Source organism: Saccostrea cucullata, unplaced genomic scaffold, assembly GCF_032062105.1.
Source record: "Saccostrea cucullata isolate Sc308-1 unplaced genomic scaffold, CSIRO_AGI_Scuc_v1 ctg585, whole genome shotgun sequence".
Classification (NCBI taxonomy): domain Eukaryota; kingdom Metazoa; phylum Mollusca; class Bivalvia; order Ostreida; family Ostreidae; genus Saccostrea; species Saccostrea cuccullata.
Genome location: NW_026923868.1, coordinates 165,720 through 192,712, shown reverse-complemented (window position 1 = coordinate 192,712; position 26,993 = coordinate 165,720). Strand labels below are relative to the sequence as shown.

The window sequence follows — 26,993 nt, the reverse complement described above, 5'->3', positions numbered from 1 at the left end:
ATGTTTGAATACTAATAAAGCAACTTAAGTCTGCTATTAACCCCCTCCCCCCTCCTCTTGCTTACTTCCAAGAAATCACAATCTTCACCCCAGATCTCGATAAGGTATAATGCATGTATGTATACATACCATACATACCTAGAGAAAATCAAGAGTCTTTTGTTTTCCCCAGGTAGCAAAACTGTAACAATTTGCATGGAACTAGCAAAACATACACAGGGGATATTCACACTCAGAGAGTCGAATTAACAACTAAATCTCATGAAAAACAAACTCCATGCTTTACTAAACCTCCGGATTGATTAAGTTATAACTTTTTTTTTCATTTTCAATTTAGAAATTAAATCCAACATTTTTACACCATTCATAATTGATAGCAAACAATAAATATAAAATTGTATATATTTTCCCCCTTAAAAATATAAACTTGAATCATGTTTATGAAAGTAAAATGAATACTCGTATACTAGCTTTTAATTTTTTATTAGATACGTTTCACAATAATGGGATTTGAAGAGACAAAATTTTATAGGTTACTAGCTATTGATTATCACATAAAGGATATTTGGTGAATGATACAATTTTGAACATCATACATGTAGAAGGTTAACAATATATCAAAATGCCGTGAAGAAAAAGAAGACGGGGCTTTATTGAGGCTATGTACTGCTGACTGGACTTTCAAACGCTGACCATGCAAATAAAGTTTTCTTGACGTTTCAAAGGAAACATTTTATTTTAGAGATACACAGAGACTACCCCCCCCCCACTACCCTCCTCCTTCTTATCATGTTCTCAATGATCATGATCGATGTCCCATTTATATTAAAATGTTAATATTTTTGGTATTGGACATTTTAATTACCATTATTTAAATTTTTGTTGTTGTAAATACTACCATGGGTATTACCCATGGTAGTATTTACAACAACAAAAATCTGAAAAAATAGGCCTGATAATTTATTTCATTTCTTTTTTTTTGCTCGTGAACTGTGCATTGTTTAAATTAAAAAAAGATAAACCAATAAATAAAAAAGAAGCAGCAATATTCTATCTATGGATTCACTTCCTAAAAATTCTGTGCAGAAGGATGCATTTTTAATTAAATCCCTAGAATTACCCAGTGCCAACCAAGGAAAATAAAAAACGGCGACAAGAGATTATGAGGAAATTTCCACATGATGTTGACAAAGACCTGCTCTATTTTTGTAAGTAGATTTAGAATTACTGAATTTGTTATTTATTTCATTAAAAACATATTACTGCATGGATCATAGATTTTTTTGTAGTCTAAAGACACCCCGTTTCCTCTGATTTTATAAACAGACTAAGAGACTTACAGTGTCTTCAGATGTTATGAATTTCTGTCCCTGTAAAGTGTTTGCAAAGCTAGCAGTCTAGTCGATGGGGATATTCAGTAGTACATTATACAAGTTAACAAAGTAAATAATCGTCAGAAAATTATACACATCTGAATATTATTCTTTCGTTCGAATTTCCTCAATGACAATTAACGTTGTAGTACTCGTTCGTTCGAATATTCTCAATGACTTGAATGTGTACACAATTGCAAGCTGATGATTGTAGTTAGAAATATATTGTCATGTCTAACTTTGTCTGTAATTTGCAAGTTACAGTTTATAAGTATCTTGATCATTGTTGACTACAGTCATCAGCATTACTGATTAGAAAATTAATTCTTATCTTCTCTCAGACATGGTTAAAAGTATCCCACTACTGTAGTGTAATATTGGGATTAACAAACATTGCGTGAATTGCAAGTATTATTTCTTTTTCTTTCTTCTTCTTTTTTTTTTTTTTTTTTTTTTGCTGTCAAGATAATTTTTGAGATATAATATGGGGATCAGTGTTTAATGATTATTACAATGTCATGATGGACATAACTATAATCACCCCCAAAAACTCCTACTTATATTGTTTGGGAGTATCCAAATATCAAATTACTTAATCTCTGTTAGAAAATTTGTTGATCCTCTGAAATTTACATAAGACATGTACCCACATTATTATATCAATAATCAATTATTAAGATGTTTTTTTTTTAATCTCTGAAAAACAGTCTTAAAACTTTGAGTGAAAATCAATCTTTAAACTGCTAAACTCATGTTTATACCATGAATACATACGTAGGAATATCATTATTAAGTTATCTTCATGTACTTTTGAGAGGAAAATTATACATCTGTGTGCATGTTTACTCCTTATGTGTAAGTAAATAATAAAAGACACAAATGCTAAGACTTTTTTATTTTACATATTTATTTGTAAACATATTTTTTTACAGTAACTTTGAAATGAAATAAAAAAAAACATTCTAGCTTTATTACTAATAATATGATTTTTTTATTAGAATTGATAGGGAATTGGATATTCAAGAAATAAAGTTCACTTTTTCATGAATGTTGCAGTAAAACCTGCATTGTTAATGTAGCATAGATTTAAATTACACAAGGACTCCCATGCCAATTTCAATAGTCATCGCCCACTGACTTCAAACACAAAGGTAGCCGCACAAGAATTACATGCATATTTGGCCTCCTAAGCGTCAGACACAGAGATGGGTGCACATGAGATTTTCATGAATATTAGGCTTTCTTAGCTCCTGACCTATCGACCTGCCTAATTTACATTCCCGTAGAATTATTAAGAAATGAACTCTCCTAACTTTCAAAGAGTTACCACAGAGAAAAATAAAGTGCCCCGCCATAGCATGATATGTCCTTCAAATATTGTTCAATAATCATAAATTGGTTAGAGTGAAAGAAAATCAGGTAACCTTGATTAACAGATTGACACAGATTTCAATGATCTAATTTCCATTTCTTATCATGTTGAAAATATTGTACATACATCTCTAAGAGACTTACAGTGTATGGATTAATTATAACTAATAATACATCATATTATTCTAAACAGGCGGTGTTATAGCTTAACAAATATCTATCTGCAGCTTTAAATTGTTTATTGAATATTTTGTGAAATAATGGAAATGCTACAGTTTAATAAAAAAATAAAAAATAAATCATTCTTTAGACTATAAAATTCTAAGTGAGACATGACTGCAATTTGTTGCAAATATATAAAAATTAAAAAGTAATTTTTTTTTCAATGAACACATGTATAATTAGCTTTAATTATATTATACAATACTAATTTAGTTTTAATCATACACTAAAACATTAATTTCTTTTAATTACATTAAATCAATTGAAAGATCTTTATCTGGAATATAGCCATCAAGAACTCTTAATTAACACAAGCAACTATGAGGTCACAGTGACCTTGAAATAGGCTGGACAGGATTTTTCATATTTGGCCATAGCATTTTTATTAAAGATCAGAGAAACCTACTTTTTGTGTGTGTCACACCGCTTACCCAAGAAGTATTAGTTGACAATCCTAGGCCTTCTAGTATTCAATTTATGAGCCAGACACGAATGGACAGATGGACGGACGAACATGAAGCCTATATACATGCATAACATAATACGTCCCGTCTTATAGGGTTTTTATCATGCATCCTGATTTTTTGATATAACAAAGTTTATATGCTATTAAAATAATTCATCAAATTTTTTTGGTTAGAAAATTAATATTTTGGGTGTGTCAGCGATTCAAAGTTTAAATTTCTAAATATGCATATTTTGATCGCCGATGTTGCGCGCCATTGCTCTGACGTCATAGGTGTCAGTCCTGGTCAAGCGAAGTACTTATTGTGTTTACAAACAGCTCAATGGCTTCGTCTTAGAACCCTACTAGAAATCAATTAAATGATAATTGGTTAATTGATAGATAATTAGATATAGTTTGTGGCGTTTGGATGAAAAATCAGCACAGGAAAGGTTTAAGGAATTTTTTTTTTACCTGCCAGGGACTTGGTCGGTGCGCGGATTTGTCTCCATTCAGAGCATTCGTTAATGTACGATCACAATTTTTTCTGTACTATATAAAATATCTATTTAATGGAAATAGTATTTTTCAAAAAATAATAATTTATCAGTAGGCATTTTAAAAGTCCGGCACACACATCATGCACTATGTGTTGTGAAGTTCGTAATGGCGCACGGCGCCATTGAAGATCGAAGTGAAGTGATTGAAGATGGCCTTTCTATCAAATGAGGTTCATTGCTGGAACAGATAGAAGATACACAAGATCTGTTTATGTATAATTTATTAAAATAACGAAGAAAGAAAACGTATTACGACCATTTTTATAATTATTTAAGAAGTCAAACGTTAATAATCTATTCAGTCGAAGTCAGGAGTTGTTATTAGGCCTAACCATGCTAACGGCTTCGTCTTCAATGCCCTTCCTACTTTCGCGGTATGTTTTTTGTTTATTTTTCTGTTGTAGAAGTTAATACATATAAGATTGAGCATCCATAGCCAAAGTTATATTGTCAATATCAAAATTTCTTCCAACCTAGTGGTGTATTCTTTTTATTTCATGCAAGTATCTATACGGTAGATGTTTTCTTACGATACGCTTTACAGGGTCTAATTGCCCATTGACACCTATGACGTTTCAGTACCACGTGACCCCTATCTAATTAGTGGAGATTTTCAATCTGAAGACCTTACATTACAGACGTATTATGGCTTAAATATGACAGTTTAAAACATTATTTTACAATTAAACGATAATTATATGTTCCAAGAATATAATAGTGTTTAATTTTTAAGAAATTTCGATGCGTGATAAAAACCCTTTAAGACAGGCGTATAAAAACAGACATGGAAATATGGCATCATCTGACATCATGAAAAATTCTCAAGGGCATAAAACTACTATAGTACAGATACTGGTAAATATATGCAGAACATGCACAAAGTTTCATTTATGGTATATCTAGAGATGAAAATAATTAATATTTTGTACTTCGTCCTCTTAGGGTGAATTTTAGTGTCAGTCATTTTGGCTGGATTGAGAAATTTGAGTGATTAATAGTTTGATACTCAACATGTTCAATTCGTTTTCTAAATTTGGTGAAAATTTAATCCATGCTTTGTTATTATACATGTAATTGATATTGTTTGATTTATTCTATTTTTTCCTTTAACAGAAAATGAAGATATATACACTGACATATAGTGTACATGTACCTTGAAGATTTGTCCCCCTTGTAAATACAAGAAATGCAAAGGTTATTCTTTGTGAGAATAGAAAGAATTAAGGAATACAATGTAATAACATTTTTCAAACCATACAACAAAAACTACTTTGAATAATTAATACGCAACCAACCATTTACAATTGAATTCTGCAGTTTTATTTCTTTAATATTGAAAAAAATCAAATTTGATAATTTTTAGCTCACCTGAGCCGAAGGCTCAAGTGAGCTTTTCTGATCACATCTTGTCCGTCTGTCAACTTTTCACATTTTCGACTTCTTCTTAAGAACCAATGGGCCAATTTTAACCAAACTTGGTACAAAGCATCCTTGGGTGAAGGGGAATTTAAATTGTTAAAATGAAGGGCCAGATCCTCTCACAAGGGGAGATAATTAAGAAAGACAAAAATAGGGTGGGGTCATTAAAAAATCTTCTCAAGAACCACTGGGCCAGAAAACCTGACACTTATGTGGAAGCATCCTGGGGTAGTGTAGATTCTAAATTGTTCAAATTATGACCCCTAGGGGCTGGGCGGGGCCACAATAGGGAATCAAAGTTTTACATAGAAATATATAGGAAAAGTCTTTAAAAATCTTCTTCAAGAGTACCACTGGGCCAGAAAAGCTGAAACTTATGTGGAAGCATCCTGTTGGAGTGTAGATTCTAAATTATTCAAAATCATGACCCCTGGGAGTTGGGCGGGGCTACAATAGGGAATTTAAATTGTCCAAATTAAGACCCATGGTTAAGAATTGCATGACCCAGTCAAAGCTTCTCAGGTGAGCGATGTGGCCCATGGGCCTCTTGTTTTAGCTCTACTGGTCAGAGACCAGAAGAGCATATGCGATAGGAAGGTGTCCCTTTGTCCGTCCGTCTAGCTGTCCATCTGTTGTCTGTCCGTTGCGTCTAGTTGTCTAGCTGTCCATCTGTCTGTAATTTTTCAAAACACTACTCCTCTGTTTTTTTCTGATTTCAATATAACTTGGCACACAAGTAGACTGCACTAAGGTACATAGTGCATTGTTTTTTTTTAAATTTCAATGAACGGTGCTGCCATGGTTACTAAAAATAGAAATTTCTGTATAAAAATTCCTTTAAAACGCTACTCCACCTACAATTTTGGTATGATTTCAATGTAATGTGGCACACAAGTAGACTACACTTAGAAACATAATTCTATTTAATGCTGTCTGTTGCAAAGTTTCAAATCCAAGTGCTTCTTTTTCTTTGTTATGCATACAGACCAGTAGAGCTACAGTCTCATCAGAGACTTCTTTATTATCCTTTTCATCACACAGCAACTTTCTTTTTTTCAGTATACACAGATATATACATACACTTAAAAGGAGACATCATCTCATGATCTGTGGATCCATTGAAAACTTTAAGGACAAAACCGTTGATAATTCATTCATGTAAAGAGTGTTGACTTGAATATTGAATATCTAATGAATGGAACAAAGTTAGAGAATTAATTTAATAAGTATTATATTGTATATTACTCTTTTTATTCATCTGTCAAATTTCTTAATTAAAAATTAAACTTAAAGGCTTAAATAAGGATTTTTTTCATTATTTTAATTAGAACAAGTTCTTTAATTTATTTTTCTCTTACATAATTGATAAACAGGCATTTAAGGTCATGCGCAATGTAGTTTGCACTTTATTGGGTTCTTCCCTGGAGTTGAAGAGTTCCACTAAAGGAAGGACCTGTGTGCAATATTTTTATTGTCTATATATGGATTTGTAAATCTCCTCTAAAACAGTTTTGATGAAAAAAAATCTGGAATTTATGTTTTGTAATTTTTGTACATTTTTCTTTGAATAATGCAAAAATTTTCAAACTTTAATATCTTTTCAAAATCCCTGGAAATGCATGCTGATTTTTTGTCTAAAAATATGTAATATGGTACATGTATTATAAGTTTAAATATAGAATTTCTTGAAAAATTATCAGTAGGTAAGATACCTTGCATATTTCCTTAAATGTAAAATGAAGGGATGTGTACCTTTATTAAATGAACTAGGGAATTCATGAAGTGTGCATATTTATTTAATAGTGTTTTATTTTGCATGCACTATGCCTAAAGGCAGAGATTTTTTACCGGGTTGTAAATTCCAGGTGAGGGAGGGGCTTATTTTGTACAGGTGTGAATGCCTTGGGAGCTACCAGTCTACCTGTGGCCATCTGTCTCCTAACTCCTATACACAGGAAGTGGTTTAATACACAGTGAATTACCCAGATGTCAAACTTTACCTGTGTTGGGGTTTTGAGACAATTTTGAATTAATAGAAGTAATACAAACTTTCTCTATAATCTATATTGATTTATTTATGAATATTTGAAAACACCCTTACCCATTTAAAACAATTATGATGATATCATACTATAAACTCAAATATTACAACAAAGATTATTTTAGATGTTAAAGTATGTGTTAATAAAAAAAATAAATACTCCAGTAACAAGTCTAACGACCAAATAAGACTTAATGTTTCATTCAGCCCCAGGATTCCATGCATTGAATGAAAAGAAAGCCTTGTTAATTAACTATATTTCATTAAAAAGAAAAATGTAGTCAGGGTTTGACACATGGTGCGAGTGCACTATGTGTCAAACCCTGACTACTATAATACATGTAGGCATATAGTACATGCAAAATACTACACTAATGTTATTATTATGCATCCCTATTATAATGTCACCTTGTGCAACGTGCGTCATAATCTTTTTCTTTAATTTTGAACTTTCCATGCTTTAGGTATAATGTACAGATAGTTTTACAGAATAGTATTTGACTGAAGGGGGGGGGGGATTGCAAGAAACTATTTTAAAAGAATTATTTTGAATGTTAATTTTTCATCTGAAGTGTTAAGTACTGCAGAACTGTAGCTCTCCGCAATAATATATATTGACAGATGGGAGAGCTACATGTGCAGTGCCACCCATAGTCGAGCACTATTTCGGCATAGTATGTTTATGCTACAGTGTATTTAAATCCTAAGAACATAATGCAAGAATAGTAGGGTATATGGGTTATGTCACAGAGACAAACTGACAGGAAACATAATAATTGACAATATGCATTTATGACAAGAAAATTGAATTTCTGAAAGAAGTTGAATAAATTTAAGCCACTGAAGTACCAATCTAGTTAAAATTAGATGTTAGATCTGCTCACATAGTCACTACAGTCAGTTTAGCGAGTATGCGTGCGGGTCTAACATCTTATTTAAATTACATGTAGATTGCTGAACTTCAGCGTTCCAGCTAGGATCTGAAAATGGAGGGGTGCAATAGTAGGGCACTTTTTCGCGACATACGGTGAAACCGTTGTCTCTCAAGTTTTTCTTACATCATATACATAGGCGTATTTCATTTCTTCACCCTTATAATGAATATATTATTCCTTTAAATATGATTTAATTATTTGTTTAACCTTATTGATTGTTAACTTTATAGGTAGTATATGTATCAATATATAAATTCTAATTTAAGGGTAACCTAAACTATCTGGATGGTGTTTCACATTTAATATTACAGTACATGAAGATCTACATGTACAAAAAGTAATTACTGAATTCAATATAGCTTAAGTTAATTTGTAAATTTTGGCATTTTACTTTTCAAAATTAAATACATAGTTACAATATTTTATAAGTCATAAATATCATTTTCTTACATTATTTATTTAGTTGTTATCAAACTTACAACTTACAACTTAATGTCAATCTTTCTTTTGCTTGTTTTACCTTAAAAAAATGTTAGTGGCAGATAATTAATTAAGATTTTAAATTTCTGCCATATGACATGACTACAATTACATATTTGCATATACATGTATTAATAAATCATAGCTGTGAAATATCTTCAAGAGTGTAAAAAAAAAATACTTATACATATTTCTTTGCTATTAAGATATTAAATTCCATCATTTTTGCATAAAAAAACGTCTCCAATTTTTATTTAGAATATTGAAGGTCATTGTTCATGCTACTTTCACTTTCTGATTTATTTTTAGAACGCTTTAGGACAAGACACTTGTTTTAGATTAAAACAGATAACATGGTCACCCTCCAAGTATATTTCAGCTTTTATCCCTAATTCAGACTGTCAAATGATCAAAGTAATTACCTAATCACCTGTACATGTAATTGAAAGTGTGTACAGTATATAGGTACCGTAGTGCGAGTTCATTACGTAATCGTCTATGGCAGGAGGTGTGAACTGTTGATTAGCCTCAAGTAATCTGGCTTGGAACACACTAATTATCCTAATGAGTTAAAAGGACAGTCAGAATGATATTGGTCACTCAAAAGGGACACAGGGGCGCCTGTTATGGGCAAAGGGGCGCACTGATTTGAGGGCGGGGCGCAGCGCCCCTCTATTTTCCCCTAGCTGGAACACAGAAGTAAAAGTTTAATACCCAATATCATTCTGCTATATTTGCATCCGCGCTGGTATTAACAGTGAGCTTTAACTAACTGTGGCCTGAATCTTTTATTTTATGTGTTTTGGGGTGTCCAAAATCTAGGTGCATACAGATGTTAAACAAAGAAGAAACTTGCAATGGCCTAAGGTGACTTATCAGTTGAATCCATGTCAGTGGTGCATATAGTTATTTTATGTACCAAAAATAATTAGTAAAAGATCAGCAGTGCTTTTATTAAAGGAGTAACAGAACTAAGGAAAACTTGTCTTCTACAGGATGATAAGAAACACTGAGTAGAGTACCACCGCAATTTTTGGATCCATGCCCTTTCATCATGTTTATTTTTGAACGGGTTCAATGAACTGTCAAAAATTATGGAAATGTTTCTGATTAAGGTGTAGGTCAAATGTTTTGAAATTAGTGAAAAGGTAAAATTGTTAAATATTTTTAATGCAAACTACCAGTAAATGTGCATAATGAAGACGGTTGATTTTTTTTTTCAACATTATTTCTTGTTTATTTGTCAGATCGGGTTCGTTATGTGTAAAATCATTTCCAGCTGTCATTGGAAAAAAACAAGGCATGATCAGGATCATACAAAGAAAACTTAGATTAAAAAATAGGTAAATTATTACAGTTTGTTCATCTGAATAAGTTTTAAAACTCTTTGAGAATCTCAGAGTGAATGACACGCCCCAATTTCATGTGATTTTTTAATTGGAAACCCATCAGTTTAGTCTGTTTAGTGCAGCAAACAGGCAAAGATCTAACAACGTATATGGATCTGATCTTGTTGTAAAGCTTGAAAAATGACACTTACGCAATAAATTAACCTTAATGATTAGGAGGAAAATAAACAAAAAAAGATTTGTTCTTTCTTAATTGCATTTTTTTCTCATTCAAAATTTACATACAAGGAATAAAAGAAGGTAATCCACATACAAGGAAATTGTCTTTTTAGTTTAAAAAAACTGAAAGTTATAGGGATAAACCACTTTTGATTTTTAGTGCTATTTCATGTAAAATCTTTAATCATTTGAAAAATAAAACATTACCCCACTGCCCCCCAAATTGGTTAATTTTAAGAAATAAAAAAATGGTGTAGGAAACACAGTAACTTAAATGAAAATAAATAATTAATGGTAGTTAAACTGTTCAATATTTTCTTTATGTGGTTTAAAACTGTTGTTTCTTAATCCCATGGGAGAATTTTTTTCTATTTTGAAATAAATATGGGATAAATCCCACATTTATAAGGAGATGGGAGATTATTTTCTGTATACAAATATATGGGAGATTTTATCCCATTATAAAGCATTTATGGGATTTTCAAACTTCTATGGGAGAAAAAATCCCACAGAATACCTTTTTCTCCCACAGAATAATGGTGGGATATTGGTTAGGAGAAAAAATCCCACCATTATCCCATGGGATTTCTTGATTTCAGGTGTAATATCTTTTTACCTAGAAGATAATCAGGTGTAAAGTTTGGTTCATGTGTTAAGTTTTAAAAAATCCCATCAGATGACATAAATGGTTTCCACATATCTTTGGAAAAGTGGTTGGCGAAAGTCCGGACAAATGTCGTGTCCGGAGTTAAATGTCGCACTGTTTATTGTGTTTAGTTGCAAAATTATTGCGAATAAACGCAATATTATTGCGATTAAACGCCAAAATTATTGCGTTTAAAAGCAAAAGCATTACGTTTAATCGCAATATTATTGGGTTTAAACTAAAAAAGTATTGTGATTTAACGCAAAAATATTATTGCATAAAAAGTATTGAGTTTAATCGTATTAAACGCAAAGTATGCAATAATTTTTGCGATTGAATACAATGTTTTGCGTTTTAACGCAATTAAACGCAATTAAAATATTTTTCTCTGAACTGGCCTCAATAGGCTTCCGTACTTGACGGTTTACTTGGACATTTAAACTTGTATCATGAACGGAGGTACAGAACCGATAATACTTTCTATTGGTCAGAGGTATGGCGTTAGGGACCCTTACATGTGATGGTTGGGAGTTGAGGGTAGGATGGTTTTCGTTTTCTTCAAGGACAACTTATGTATGCATGAAATAACCCATTATTTTCGTTTAATGCAGTGTTGAGCTAAATAAGTGTATCATAAAAGAGCTACCGTACATTGTCCCAGAGTAAAAGTAAGCCGTCAACTGAATAAGTAAGCGCTTCTCGTAAAAAAAAATGTTGTAATCTGGAAATTATGTTACATGTGCTTATGTTAACTGAAAGAAATTGAAAAAAACAAAGAAAATATAAACTCTAACAAAAATTACTGCTTACTAGACTTTCTGAAGAAAATTTTCAAATATGCAACATTGGACCACTGAGTCAAGGTTAACTTCCACCAGGCTGTTTTAAACTTTTCAGACCGTGTGAAACTACAAACATTATCTCCATCCTCCTCTAGATATCCGTCTACAGCTTTTGCAGCTGTCGCCCATCCTTTGGGGTGTATAGTACTCTGTGAAGCTTTTCCTTTAAATGCTGTATTTTGGGCCAGGTTTTCTAAAATGATTTTTTTAATTCTTAAGAATTAATAAACTAGCAAACCCATTTCCATTTTATTTTTATAAAGATAAAATCAAAGAAATTCCAAATTAGGCAGAAAGGCTTTATGACTCATGTGTAAAGGAAATTTCAAATAAGTTCGGTTATAAAACTTTACCTAGAAGAATTCTATTTGTACATCTGAATTAAAAAGGAATATTAAGTAAACTGGACCAGATCAAAATCATATGACGTAAAAGTGCATTTGATGTCCCAGCGTTAATTGAGAGTAAACTGGAGAACAAAACAGAAAATTCAGAGATATCAATTTAAGGATACAGAATTAGAAGGGAGACTAAATCGGAATGAGGGTGGAGTATTATAGTTAACCTTGGAAAGAATTTTTATGTTATCTCGATGTTACGACTTAAGAAAGTTGTTATGACGACTTTTATATTTTTTTTTTCATTTTCCTAATTTGACCCTTGTAGTACGGAAGCCCTGGAGGGACATTGACTTAATTATTATGACTTATTTGTTATTACTTGTCAAGCCTGGAAGGACATTGACTTACTTGTTATGACTTATTTGTTATTACATGTTTGTTGTGACTTAATTGTTTTAATTGTTATGAATTATTTGTTGCTAGTAAAAACTAAGCGTAACGTAGCTATATAAAACGTGTAGCATGGCTAAAAATATGTTTAGATCTTTTTTAACTGCTTTAATTGATTAATTGTAGTTTAAAATCTAATACAAATGTGACCACGAATTTCTTATCGGTAGATAGGTAAATTTACTTAATTGTTATGACTTTTTTGTTATGACTTACTTGTGACTTATTTATTATGAACTTTTTGTTGCTAGTAAAAAATAAGTGTTGAGTAGATATGGAGAACGTGGTAGCTTAATGGTTTACGTTTATTATGATATAAAATGTTTAGTTCTACTTCAACTATATTTTGACGAATTGTTGTACACAAACTTGCCTGTTTCATATATCATAGGAAAAAGAGATCGATTTTATTGTTATTTGTGCTTTGAGATTTTTTTCATTTTTGTAATCTCATGTTAATTTAAACCAAAAACGTGGCATGAGAGATGGAGGCTACTTGTGGTTTCAGAAAAGAAAAACAAATTACCTTTGAATTTAATACTAACGACAGGATAAAATGTGAGTTATATTTTTGCGTTCAATCATCATGGAAACTGGAAATTACAAATGAAAATTAAAGTAACAACTATTAAGTAACAAGAAATGATATTTAGCAAATAACAATTAAGTTATAACAAAAAATATATATGAACAGATAAGAATTTAGTAGTAGCATTTGTATTAGATATTAAACAACTTTTAAAAATAGAGCTAAACATATCATTTTAAGCCAGTCTACATGTTTTACATAGCTGCGTTACGCTTAGTTTTAACAAGCAACAAATTATTCATAACAATTAAGTCACAACAAATTAACAAGTTATAAAAAATAAGTCATAACCAGTAAGTCAATGTCCTACCAGGGCTTCCGTATTGTAGGCTTTTGCAGAAAATAATTAAATGAAAAAAAAAACTAAAATAGAAATCTGAACTAAAAGAAAAGTAAATATATATATAACACTCTATTGATATGGAGATACCTCTACGATTGATTAGCAAGCATCCTGTAATGACCGAAAACATCCGTGATAAGAAAAATTCCTTAAATATTCAGCATGACAAAATGGCCAAAGAATTCGAAGAAAAGCGCGGGTTGACATTTGATATCAAAATTGATTGTATTTGCTGACAAGTTTATAGTATCGAACGAAAAATAGAAAAAAAAATTTAAATGAGACAAACATGTATCATAAAACATTTATATAAATTACCTAGGCCACCTGTTACATTTATTAAGATAATTCCAACACAGATAACATGCAGTAACATGTCCATGTTTTCCAATGGTATAGTGTGACGTATTCAATCTGCTGGAATCTAATATATTTGAATTTTTTTGTTTGTTTCCTGTTCGGCTTCTCATCTTTCTTCCTTATGACTGTCATACAATTTGTATAAAAAGAAACAAAAACAATTCGGTAAAATTTTATCAGGAAGTTTGTTTAAAGAATAAAAGGAAGAACCAAATAACATTTTTACTCTTTCGTTGCTTTTTTGATTTGACAGAAAATAAGGAAAATAAATAAAAAAAGCAAGTATTCAAAATAAAGTGTGGGTGGTTATTTATTCAGTTGAGCTATACATGTAATCCTAAGGCCACGGGGAATTGTTATGTAAACTTTCATTGCAAAAGTTCAAAGGATTCTCGAGATTTCACGCGAAAACGAAAGTGTTAAAACAGACAGCATTTATCAATTTATTACCCTGACCTTTGACCTGTTGATTCAAAATCAATTGGTTTCTTCTTAAGGTCATAGAGAGATGCTATGCTACATTTCGTTTCGAATGCTCAAGCAAACTACGGAAGCGTATTGCTGCCACTTGAAAAAATATATTGTAAGTCATAGGTACGAGATAATAAGATGTACGTACGACATAATAAGTCGTACGTGCGAGATACTAAGTCGTACGAACGACATAAGTCGTACGAACGAGATACTTAGTCGTACATACGATACAATAAGTTGTACGAACGACATAATAATTCGTACGAACGAGATATTTAGTCGTACGAACGACATAATAAGTCGTTCGAACGAGATACTACATAGTACGTACGAGATACTAAGTCGTACGTACGACAAAGCAAGTTGTACGTACGACATAACACTTAAGTAAGTTGTACGTACAAGATACTTAGTCGTACGATCGAGATAACATTAACCCATGGTAGTCACATGTACAAGATAATATGTTACAGTGGCTGGAACGTTATTGTTGACAACTTACACGAACGATAACGTTACATGAACGATTCCGCACGATTAATGCACTATTAAACCTGTTACACAATGATCTTTCACGTTCACGATTCTACACGTTACACGATCTTACACGATTGTTAACGCAAACGCACGATTCTTTACTCAAAATAGTTCAAAATATTTAGGAATCAATATTTTCAAAACGAAATATTTAAGATTTCAAAGAATTATCAATAATATTTCATAGACGTAGTAGAAAAAAACGGAAAATGATATTTCTGAGACTAAATATATGCAAGACTTAATAATTTAGATTAAAAATAATTATTTCTAAGGTAAATCTCCGATAAAAAAAAAAAGGATTTTGTTCGTTCTATTAGACGATGTACATGTATGTGGGTCGTATAATTTGATTGAATTGGATATCATGATATGCATAAAGGGGATACGATTGAACAAAAATGGCAGCATGGAATGACTTGAATTATAATTACAAATTTTATCCTTATGTTTCCAATGATTCAATGTCTTATAAACTTGCCAATTATTCAACTTTTTTGTTTGCAGAAATTTAAAATTAATTAATTACAAACAGGCTCAAGAGATAAACACAGATAATAAAAACTCCCGAAAATCATGCCGTGTCCATGTATATTTGTCGACTAACTAGTTATGTAAGCATTGAGAAATGTTTATTTCTTTGGAAAAAAAAATATTTATTTTCAATGAATTGATTTCAAGATTATCTTGACCACAATAAGAAATAAATAATAATTAAAATCAGATTTTTCTAAAAGGTGTTAAAGATCTAAGTACGGTTTATCACAATATTGATCGCGCTATTTGACGAGAACTTAATATTGTACGACTTACTATATTGCTTGTTTACGGGCGATAATTAGTTCGTTCTGCATTCTATTATGTAAATTGCACTTTTTCATTTTATTTGGATTTTGATTAATAAATTAAGAAAAACAAACAAGGGAAATGCTTATTTTACAAATAAAATTCCGATAAAAACTTACAAAACGAAATTTACACGATTCTAAACGCACGATCTCGCACGATTATAAACGCACACCGGGCGGATTGAGTCTGATACACGAACGATCTCGCAAGTTACACGAACGATCACTCACGACACACGAACGATTCTACACGATTGGTTTGTCAACAATAACGATCCAGCCACTGTACACATACGATATATTATCTAGTTATTTGGATTTCTTTATAATATCATTAATAGACGGGCATGCCAATATTTGTTTGCTTTTGATTGCTAAAACGAAAGAACCTAAATTTCATCTACATATGCAATTTCAATCTATTTAACAGTAAAAAAAGTCAACTTTACATGTTGACTTAGATTGAGTCCCATCCAAAGCAACCCCTCAAAGAATCTGATATTTTGATAGGTTTTTATCGAGGGAATATTTATGAACAAAGCTTTTCATGGGGTACCTAGAGTGGCATATTTATGCCACCCACATAATTTTTATTTCAACAAAGCATATCATGTCCATTCAAGATAAATATCTCGTCAAGTGATGATAACTTTCTGACTTGTCGACCTACACCGACTTAATATCTTGTCCAATCAAGTTAATCTTTCATTTTTTTATTTCAATGGCTATCTTGACATGACGAGATATTACTTTTAATCGCGATAGAAGATAAATTATCTCGTTTTGTCGAGATAGCTATCGCAGAAGTACGATAGCTTATCTTGATTGTACAAGATTAAACTGAGTGTTTGAAGACAAACCAGAAAGTTATGACTTGGCGTGATATTTTATGTTGACAAAAAATTATGTGGATGGCATATGTAGTAGTGTGTATAATATGCGTACATAATAAATAAGTGTTTTAAATTTAATGTAAATAAATTAAACTACCATAATAGATAAAAGTATAAAAAGCTTGATCCGCTCCTTTATATCCTTAGCCTTTTACATGTACACCTGTATATAGATAATTAGTTACCTTAGGGCAGTTCAAAGGTTTTGGAGTGTTATTGGTTCTTATTGGTAGTTTGGTTGTGAAGTTGGATTTCATTGGTTTTATTCTTATGGTCATTGGTTTTACCGCCAAAATATTCATTCTTTGTCTTGTTGAGAAATGACCAAGACAGTGTATTTTATGGACTCCATGACTTTGACCTTTGGAGACTGACAATTTCCATTTTCTGGTAAGTACTAACTTTCCTTATTACTAATTGTCAAGTAATATGCCTATTCCATAGATTTGCATTTATTAAAGATCCCAGTTTCACATTATTAATTGAAAGAATGACCATGAGAGAAAGATGTTATTTATATGATTGGAATTATTGATTATAAAGATCAGTAATGTATTATATTATAAGTGTAAATTGTAATATTCAAGTTACACCATATATTTTTATCACCCAGATATTTGGTTACTTTGTTCAAAGAGAGCAGATGATTTTATTTTAAAGGAATATATATTTTAATGTATACTGTATTAAATTACAGAGTCCATATACATGTTGTGTAAAAGCTGTAAACATCACACATTCATGTGGTAGCCTTTTCCCACAGAATGGTGAGGAATTATTTGTTTTAATTAGTACTATTTTTATATCTTTATATGGGAGAATATATGTAATGTATATACATGTATATTCACTGTAAGAGTTATCTCCCTTAATTTAGAGTAAATGTACATATATACCTATCATCTAAAATATATCATTATGAATATATTAACTATGAGACCTACATGTATAGATGATATTATATGAATGAATTGATCTGCTATTATATTGTTGTTTTATTATATTTCAGGGCTATATAAACTGTATATCATAAGCTCACTGTGTCGAATAAATATATGACCTGAACCCTAACAGAGGAGTACGTGTTATTTCTTCATCACCACCCCCTGTTACAATTTGGCGCCCATGTAGGGACACAGTGACGCACAACAGTGAACGGAGAGGACTGGGCGTGGTACATCCCTGATGGTATTCCACAGAGACGTCATTCGTGACTGGTACCTTGAGCATTCAGCGATTCGTGATTGACACTTCAGAGTGAACACAGAACAGTGTATGTGATTCCATTGTTTTGCGCGTGACTGATCAGAACATTTGTGTGTTTGCTGATAGTGACAGTGTAGTGATTCGCAGCTGCATGCATGCTTCATCGACCTGATTGGTGCACCCGGATCCAAAGACACTAGATAAGGTTTTCTTTAGATAAGATTTTCTTAGATTGATACATTCATGTGTATTATTTTTTTAGGTAGCTAGCTAGCATATGTATATAAGTGGTTATTTAGCTTGGGTTATATCTGTATATACTGTGCACACTATTTTCATTTGAGTAATTATATTGGACTGAAAGCAAGAGAGCCAGGATGGGTAAGTGGTAAAATTAACAGTGCACATAGCCTTACACCCTAGAACCTACCCAGGTATTAATTATTACAACATTTAACTGCTATACCTTTTTGACATTTGACTGTTTACGGACGAGACATAGTTGTTTTAGTCTGTGGTATTTTATAGCAGGTCAGTTGGTAAATAAGTTGAGTGAAGGTTATAGAGTTTGATTTATTCTCAGTGGTGTTTTGTGTTGTTGGGTTATTCACTGGTGTTTGTGGTGTATAGTTGTTCAAACTAGTTCTAAAATATAGTTAAACAGCCCTTTTAAAATCCCATATTTCCCATTGCCCTGTATTTATAAATCTGTGTTTTGAAATTGCCGCCTTTTCGCCCGTATTTACATCGAGATCGGTTTCTTTCTTTTGTTTACGTATTTTCGATCGAGCTCGGCCTACGCGAAATTTGTTTTCAGTAAGCAGCTTCCTGTGTAAACACGTTTTGGGTTTGACTTTAAAATTTGGTTTATTTTCTAAGTGTTTGTTATTTATTTGAACTTGTAATTGATTTTCAGGTAAGGTTTGGGTTTATTGCATTGCATATATTTACTCTTTAGGTATAATCCGTTTGCATATTTCTTATTTTCAATGAAATTTAACCAGACTTGCACTTGCAAATTTTAGAACCTACTGTTGATCAATCTTTTCTTTATTTATTATCTTATGTGACTTGCATAGTTCAATCATTTGACCGGAAGTAAGGTAAAGTAACCGGAAGTAGAAATTTATTTTTGTTTTTCAGGTTTATAAATACTATACCAAATTTATTTTAGTTCCACACGTGAACTACCCTCCTGAATTGAAAGTTATTTTCGAATATTAGCCCAGTATTTCATTTGTTCAATTAGAACAACCCTCCGTTGCATATTTGAAATTATTTAGAATTTTACCTGGTGTGAATTTCTAAAATTACCATTATTTGCTAAAATTTTGCATATTAGAAATATTTTCACATTGATTTATGAACTTAGTTTATTGTTTACTGTTTGCTATCACATTCATCATCATGTCGAACACCAAGGAGACAACAGAAACAACACAGCAAGAGGAAGTAACCTTTACACAGACGGAAGTGAACAACATTGTAGACGCGCTAGCATCAATGAAGATGAAGCCAAAAGCCGACACTCCACAAGATTTCTTGCAGTGGATGGAATCCATGACTAAGCCAACGGAAGTGAAAATGGAGCATCATGATGTTACTCCTACCACAACAGAATCGAAATCCGTTGTCAATTTCCATTACCCAAAGATTTCCTTCTTCTCTGGAAACACTAAGACTGACACATCCTATGACGTATGGAAATACGAGGTTGAGTGCCTGCTTAGAGAGTCGTGCAAACCAGAAGCTATACATCATGCCATACGACGTTCTCTGAGGGGAGAGGCTAGCCGAGTTATTATGCATCTTGGCCCAGGAGCGTCTATTGAGGCTATTATCAACAAACTCGACAGCATATATGGAACTGTGTCTGAGAGAGAGGACATCTTAGCAGAATTTTTTAGTGCTCATCAGAAAGAGGATGAAGAGTGTGCTAGATGGAGTTGTCGCTTGGAGGTCATTATCAGTAAAGCACAACAGAAAGGATTAGTTGGATACCATGAATCCCAACAAATGCTGCGTATGATGTTCTTTAAAGGACTACGCCCAACATTGAAGGGCATTTGTGGTCATTTATATGACAAGTTCCTTACATTTGACTGTTTAAGAGCTGCAGTTAGAAAGGTGGAATTGGAGCATCAGCCACCCAGTGAGAAAAAGAAGCTACCTACTGTAAAGTCAGCAGTCCCTGTGGATCCGTCAACAAAGAGCTTTGAATCTCTTGAAGCACAGATTCAACAACTGACTAGTGAGGTGAGGGGAATGAAGCAGCAATACAGTTATAGCTACAACCCACAGATGCCTCAGCAGTACAGACCAGTAAGGCCGTCCTTCCAGCAAGAAAGAAGACGAGGAAGTTATGGGGGATTTCCTAGTCAGTCAGTTAGGATGCCTCAGTCAGATGCTGTGTCATACACACCAAGGTACGAGTATGAAGCCCCTACCTGTTATAAATGTGGACAGAAGGGTCACATAGCCATTGGATGCCGAGTCCGAATGGATCACAGAAGGGCTCATTTAAACTCCAAGAAGCCAGCGTCTGGGGACAAGGGGTTGGCAAGAGAACAAGGAGTTCCAAAGTCCCAATAATTGGATCATCCAATAAGATAAGAGTGTCCATCAATGAAGTAACATGTAACGCACTTATTGACACAGGAGCTACAGTCTCAACCATCAATGAAGTTTTTTATTACCAGAATTTAAGTAGAGATGCGTAGTTACATTCTATAGAAGAGGCCATAAGGATAGAATGTGCGGATGGACAACTCATGCCTTACCTTGGCTATATTAGTGTTAACTTGACACCCTTCGGCATCCAAGGACTAGATGAATTACATGACTGCTTATTCCTAGTTGTACCTAATAGTACTTACAACTCCCATGTACCTGTTCTCATAGGGACAAACATCATACAGAGTCTTATAGATTTCACGAGAGAGGAACATGGTTCGAGATTTTTACAGGAAGTCGCTATCCAGACACCATGGTACTTAGCCTTCCGTAGTATAGTACTAAGGGAGAGAGACTTACAGAAAAATGGATATGCCTTAGGACTGGTGAAAAGTGCAGAAACAACAAGAATCGTGATTCCACCAAACAGTAACACCACCATCACAGGATAGGTTACTGTTATGATGCACCAGTCCTCAAGATCATGTATCCCAGATGATGTTGATATAGAGGCAACACTACACCAGTACATGTATGACGAACATCAGCTGTTGCCTGTTACCATCAGCAATATCACCACTAGGACCATTTCCATTTCACTTAAAGCCATCATATGTGAGATCCAGCCTGTAGTCATAGAGGATACTGGTAAATTTTCTGAGAGTGAACCAACAACATCACCTGAGTTGGAGAAAGTACTTAGTAAGATCCATTTACCAGACGACATTACTGAAGAAGAGAAACAGGCTTGCAGAGACTTAATAGAATCCTATCAAGACATCTTTTCTACTGGTGATACAGATATAGGGACAACGGATGAAGTAAAGCACCACATTGAATTATCCGATGAGACACCATTTAAGCAGAAATATCGTAGAGTACCACCAGCCATGATAGAGGAAGTGCGGTCCCATATCAAAGCTCTGTTAGCTGCAGGGATTATAAGACCGTCCCATTCTCCCTTTTCATCGAATGTGGTGTTAGTCCGCAAAAGTGATGGCTCACTACGCCTCTGCGTTGACTACAGACAACTTAACGCAAGGACCATAAAGGACAATTATGCACTACCAAGGATTGAGGAAATCTTGGATTCCCTCTCCGGTAATACTTACTTCAGCGTCCTTGACATGAAGTCTGGCTACCACCAGATCGAGATTGAGGAACATCATAAAGAGAGAACCGCATTCACAATGGGACCCCTAGGTTTCTATGAATTCAACAAGATGAGTTTTGGTTTAGCGAATGCCCCAGCCACCTACCAACGGCTACAAGAAGAATGTTTAGGCGACCTTCACCTCAAAATTTGTTTTATTTACTTAGATGATCTAATTATATTTTCTTCTACTTTCAGGCAACATCTTGATCGACTACAACAGGTTTTTCAGCGAATTAGGAATTACGGACTTAAACTTTCTCCTAAAAAATGTTCTTTTCTTATGAGTAGGGTTAAGTATGTGGGACATATTGTTTCTAAGGATGGGGTTGAGCCAGACCCAGACAAAATTTCTAAGGTAAAAAACTGGCCAGTACCAACTAATGCAGAACAGGTTCGACAGTTTTTAGGTTTTGCTGGCTACTATAGAAAATTCATTAAGGATTTTGCCAAAGTTGCCAGACCACTGATAGACGTAATGGCAGTAGGGAAGAAACCTAGGAGTAACAGCAAGCAAAAGATAGACCCAAAATGGAAATGGAATGAAGATCAACAAATGGCATTCGACATTCTTAAAGAAAAACTTACAACTCCACCCATATTAGCCTATCCAGATTTCAGCATACCCTTTAAGCTGCACACAGATGCCTGCCAAACTGGATTAGGAGCAGTATTATACCAAACGCAAAATGGGTCGGACAGAGTTATTGCATATGCCAGTCGTGGATTAAGCCGCTCGGAGAAAAATTACCCTACACATAAACTCGAGTTTTTGGCATTAAAATGGGCAGTCACTGAAAAATTTGCAGATTATCTCCAAGGAAAAGAATTCACAGTTTTCACAGATAACAATCCTCTTACCTATGTTTTAAGCAGTGCTAAATTGGACGCGACAGGACATCGTTGGATTTCTTCTTTAGCAAGTTACAATTTTAAAATGCTGACTGTTTATCCAGACTGAATCAAACTGAAACCATTTCTTCAGAATCCATCAAAGCCATATGCCAGATAGGTCAACCTTATGCAGAGACATTGTGTGTAGATGAAGAGATATGCCAGTTTATGCAACCTGTCAGTGAACCTGGAGACCATTTTGATATTGTTGCATTACAAGATAATGATACTACTATCTCTTATTGGAAGCAGCAAGTCCTCACAGGAGTTCAACCTAGTAAGAACTCACTCCAGACAGAAAGTGACCTTATTTTTCACAGGAACTTCTCAAAACTGAAGATGAAGTATGGAGTTTTGATACGAGAAGTTAAAAACGAGGGGAACACACTTGAACAGCACATTATTCCAGCCTCATCTATTCCAACAGTACTGAAGTATCTTCACAATAAGATGGGACATCTAGGCCGTGATAAGACTTTGTCATTGGTGAGACAAAGGTTTTATTGGCCAAGAATGCAGAAAGATGTCAGAACTTGGATTGAGAATTGTGAGAGATGCACCATGAGTAAGAGGCCAGCTGAGAAGACAGAACTAGTTAATATCACTACATCTCAGCCGTTAGAGTTAGTATGCATGGACTACCTTACTTTGGAACCATCTAAAGGAGGAATTCAGAACATTTTAGTTATTACAGATCATTTCACTAAATTTTCCATTGCAGTTCCAACAAAGAATCAAACAGCTAGAACAACAGCAGAAGCCATTTTCAACAATTTCATCATTCATTATGGAATTCCTGAAAAACTACACTCGGATCAAGGTACAAATTTTTGTAGCAATATTATTAAAGAATTATGTTTACTTTTAGGCATTTGGCGAAGGACGTTGTAGAGTTCTACACCGTAACCTGTTATTGCCAATAGGATCCAAGTTTACAACCTCACCTCCAGTACCCAAACCTAGACAAAGAAGGAAGGCAGAGAAAAGAGATGAACCTGAAGATACTGATACAAAAGATTCTTTTTGTATTTCAGATTCTGAGAGTGAATTTTCATTTATAGGTAACCCTATAGTGTCCAAGAATTCACCACCAGAGTCCTCCAGTCAAGAAGGTGACGACCTGTCTTCGGCTGGAGAAGCTTCAGCACCTGATTCAGAAGAGGACGCTATTCAGCAGCAGGAGCCTGCCAATCAGCCTGAAGATGATGATGATCAAGTTGAAGAAGTTCAGATTGAAGAAGAAGACGAAGTTGTTGAGCAAGATGATGAGCCTTCCATAGCTGAAGATGAACCTTTGCAAGACACTCCAGTTCCTGCTCCACGGAAGTCGACAAGGCAAAGAAAGGTCCCAGATTGGACGAAAGATTACGTGATGATGACGCAAGGTAAACCAGAACCAGATTGGTTGCGTAGAGCCAACTTTGTGAAAGAGATGATGAGAGATGGCCTTTTACAGAGTGTAGACTCTAATTTGTGCCAGACAACTCTTTTAAATATTGTGTCATCATCTTAGTAATGCCCAGGTATGTATTTTAGTATCATTGTAGATATCCGTTGTTTTTATGCCGTAAACCTTACTGTTGAATGACGCGGACGTCATTCTGCAACGAGGGGGAGGTTGTAGTAGAGTGTATAATATGCGTACATAATAAATAAGTGTTTTAAATTTAATGTAAATAAATTAAACTACCATAATAGATAAAAGTATAAAAAGCTTGATCCGCTCCTTTATATCCTTAGCCTTTTACATGTACACCTGTATATAGATAATTAGTTACCTTAGGGCAGTTCAAAGGTTTTGGAGTGTTATTGGTTCTTATTGGTAGTTTTGGTTGTGAAGTTGGATTTCATTGGTTTTATTCTTATGGTCATTGGTTTTACCGCCAAAATATTCATTCTTTGTCTTGTTGAGAAATGACCAAGACTGTATTTTATGGACTCCATGACTTTGACCTTTGGAGACTGACAATTTCCATTTTCTGGTAAGTACTAACTTTCCTTATTACTAATTGTCAAGTAATATGTCTATTCCATAGATTTGCATTTATTAAAGATCCCAGTTTCACATTATTAATTGAAAGAATGACCATGAGAGAAAGATGTTATTTATATGATTGGAATTATTGATTATAAAGATCAGTAATGTATTATATTATAAGTGTAAATTGTAATATTCAAGTTACACCATATATTTTTATAACCCAGATATTTGGTTACTTTGTTCAAGGTGAGCAGATGATTTTATTTTAAAGGAGTATATATTTTAATGTATACTGTATTAAATTACAGAGTCCATATACATGTTGTGTAAAAGCTGTAAACATCACACATTCATGTGGTAGCCTTTTCCCACAGAATGGTGAGGAATTATTTGTTTTAATTAGTACTATTTTTATATCTTTATATGGGAGAATATATGTAATGTATATATATATATTTTCACTGTAAGAGTTATCTCCCTTAATTTAGAGTAAATGTACATATATACCTATCATATATAATATATCATTTTGAATATATTAACTATGAGACCTACATGTATAGATGATATTATATGAATGAATTGATGTGCTATTATATTGTTGTTTTATTATATTTCAGGGCTATATAAACTGTATATCATAAGCTCACTGTGTCGAATAAATATATGACCTGAACCCTAACAGAGGAGTATGTGTTATTTCTTCATCACCACCCCCTGTTACACATAAATATGCCACTATAGCTACTGACGTGGGTGAAAAGTACAAAAATCCCGAAAATGAAAAATATTTCTTCAATTATACGGTTTATATTTATGTTTAATGTCCGATTGAAAATGTCTTGGACATTCTACACCTTAAAACCCCGACTAATGTGTTTAATAAATCTTTAATTTTTCAGTGTTCTGCAAATTATAAAAACCAAGGAGTTCAGAGTAGTTCTGGCAGAGGCTCTTGGGAGACTACAGAAAAATAAGAAAATTATTCACGGAAATGAGGCTCGAAAGTAACTAACACGTTGAGATATGGTAAACAGAAAAGTTTTATTGTTTCAGTTCCTACCACCCTATTACCGGTTCATATGTAGAAATGTACTTTAATCTAACTTGTATGCAATCAACCTTTGATTAGTTTCCTTTATGACATTATTTTTTGCAGTCATTTATCAAAATTTCCTTTTCGAATAAAATACTTGAATGGGAACTGGGACTATATACTTTGGCGGCAGATAAACAAATGAGATGGTTTTAATTAACTGACGAAGCAGATAAATGAGAACTGCATTGTGGGTAACTACGGATACTACCGGAATTCTATGCTTGGAAAAACAAATTTGGCGGCCGGAAGGGCACAAAGAACATTCTTTCAATGCATTTCGTGATTGGAAAGCAATTTGTACATTTTTATTCAACAATTTTCATGCTCAAATGTAGAAAAAAAAATTTGCTAAACACTAGTAAACATGGAATTTTAGGTTACTCAAAGCAATTCTTAAAGGCTATTTTGTGTCGCTATTGCTTTATTCTACTATCAATGAATACAATATTGCTTGATATCCTGGCCAAAAACTCATGTAATCCCGGATTTTATTATTATAAAAATTATTCCATTTTAATACATATAATGTGAGAGATGCTGCCCGTTCTCCTAAACTTTGATAAGCTAGTTTTCTGAGCTTGGTACAGAGTACATTTTATAATACATATTTTCTAGTGAACAACAAATTATAAATGCCCATGGCATCTTTCATAGTTTCTTATTTTTGTATTTTGATAAATTTATTTATAAAAAATTAAAAAAAATAATAAAAGTTTCAAACGAATAACCGTACTCTTGTAACAATTAAACTGTTTTGAAATTATTATCATGTTGTTGAAATAACAATTCCTGGTTAAAGTTTAGAATATATTCAAGTCCAAAAGTACAAAATCAAAAATAACATTCTAACACAAAATTTCCAAAAGTGAGATTGAATTACAAACAAACTCACACACGTTTTTTCTTTGACAAATCCTCCCGCATTTCGTATATGAACCCATGAAACAAATTTAAACACAGTGGGTAAGTTAGGGGAATGGCCTATGACATTAATTTATAACAGGGAAAATTGAGTAAGCATAACAAATTCATAGAAACACCAGTCTTAGATCTGACCATAAATCTGAAGAGAATTAGGAGCTAATTGCATCGATAATCGATACCGTGGGATGGAGAGAGAGAGGTCAAGTTTGCGAAATTACAAATATATGTGCAGCAGTGTGCAATCCAAAGATTAAATAAACAATTAATTTTCAATTATTAATTCCTAGCACATCAATTAAAATATTTAAGCAATGCCTGAATCATAA

The 26,993-nt window shown here is 33.2% G+C and overlaps 1 protein-coding gene and 1 long non-coding RNA gene across 9 annotated transcripts in view; one reads left to right on the top strand and one right to left on the bottom strand.

The window, feature by feature from the left end:
• The window catches only part of LOC134265131 (receptor-type tyrosine-protein phosphatase kappa-like), a 189,990-nt gene that overhangs the window by 29,170 nt on the left and 133,827 nt on the right, over positions 1-26,993 (bottom strand). The window lies entirely within an intron of this gene.
• On the top strand, positions 16,769-18,183 carry LOC134265137 (uncharacterized). Its single transcript, XR_009991691.1, has 3 exons — positions 16,769-17,127; positions 17,435-17,504; positions 17,747-18,183. It is a non-coding gene; the product is annotated as an uncharacterized LOC134265137 (long non-coding RNA).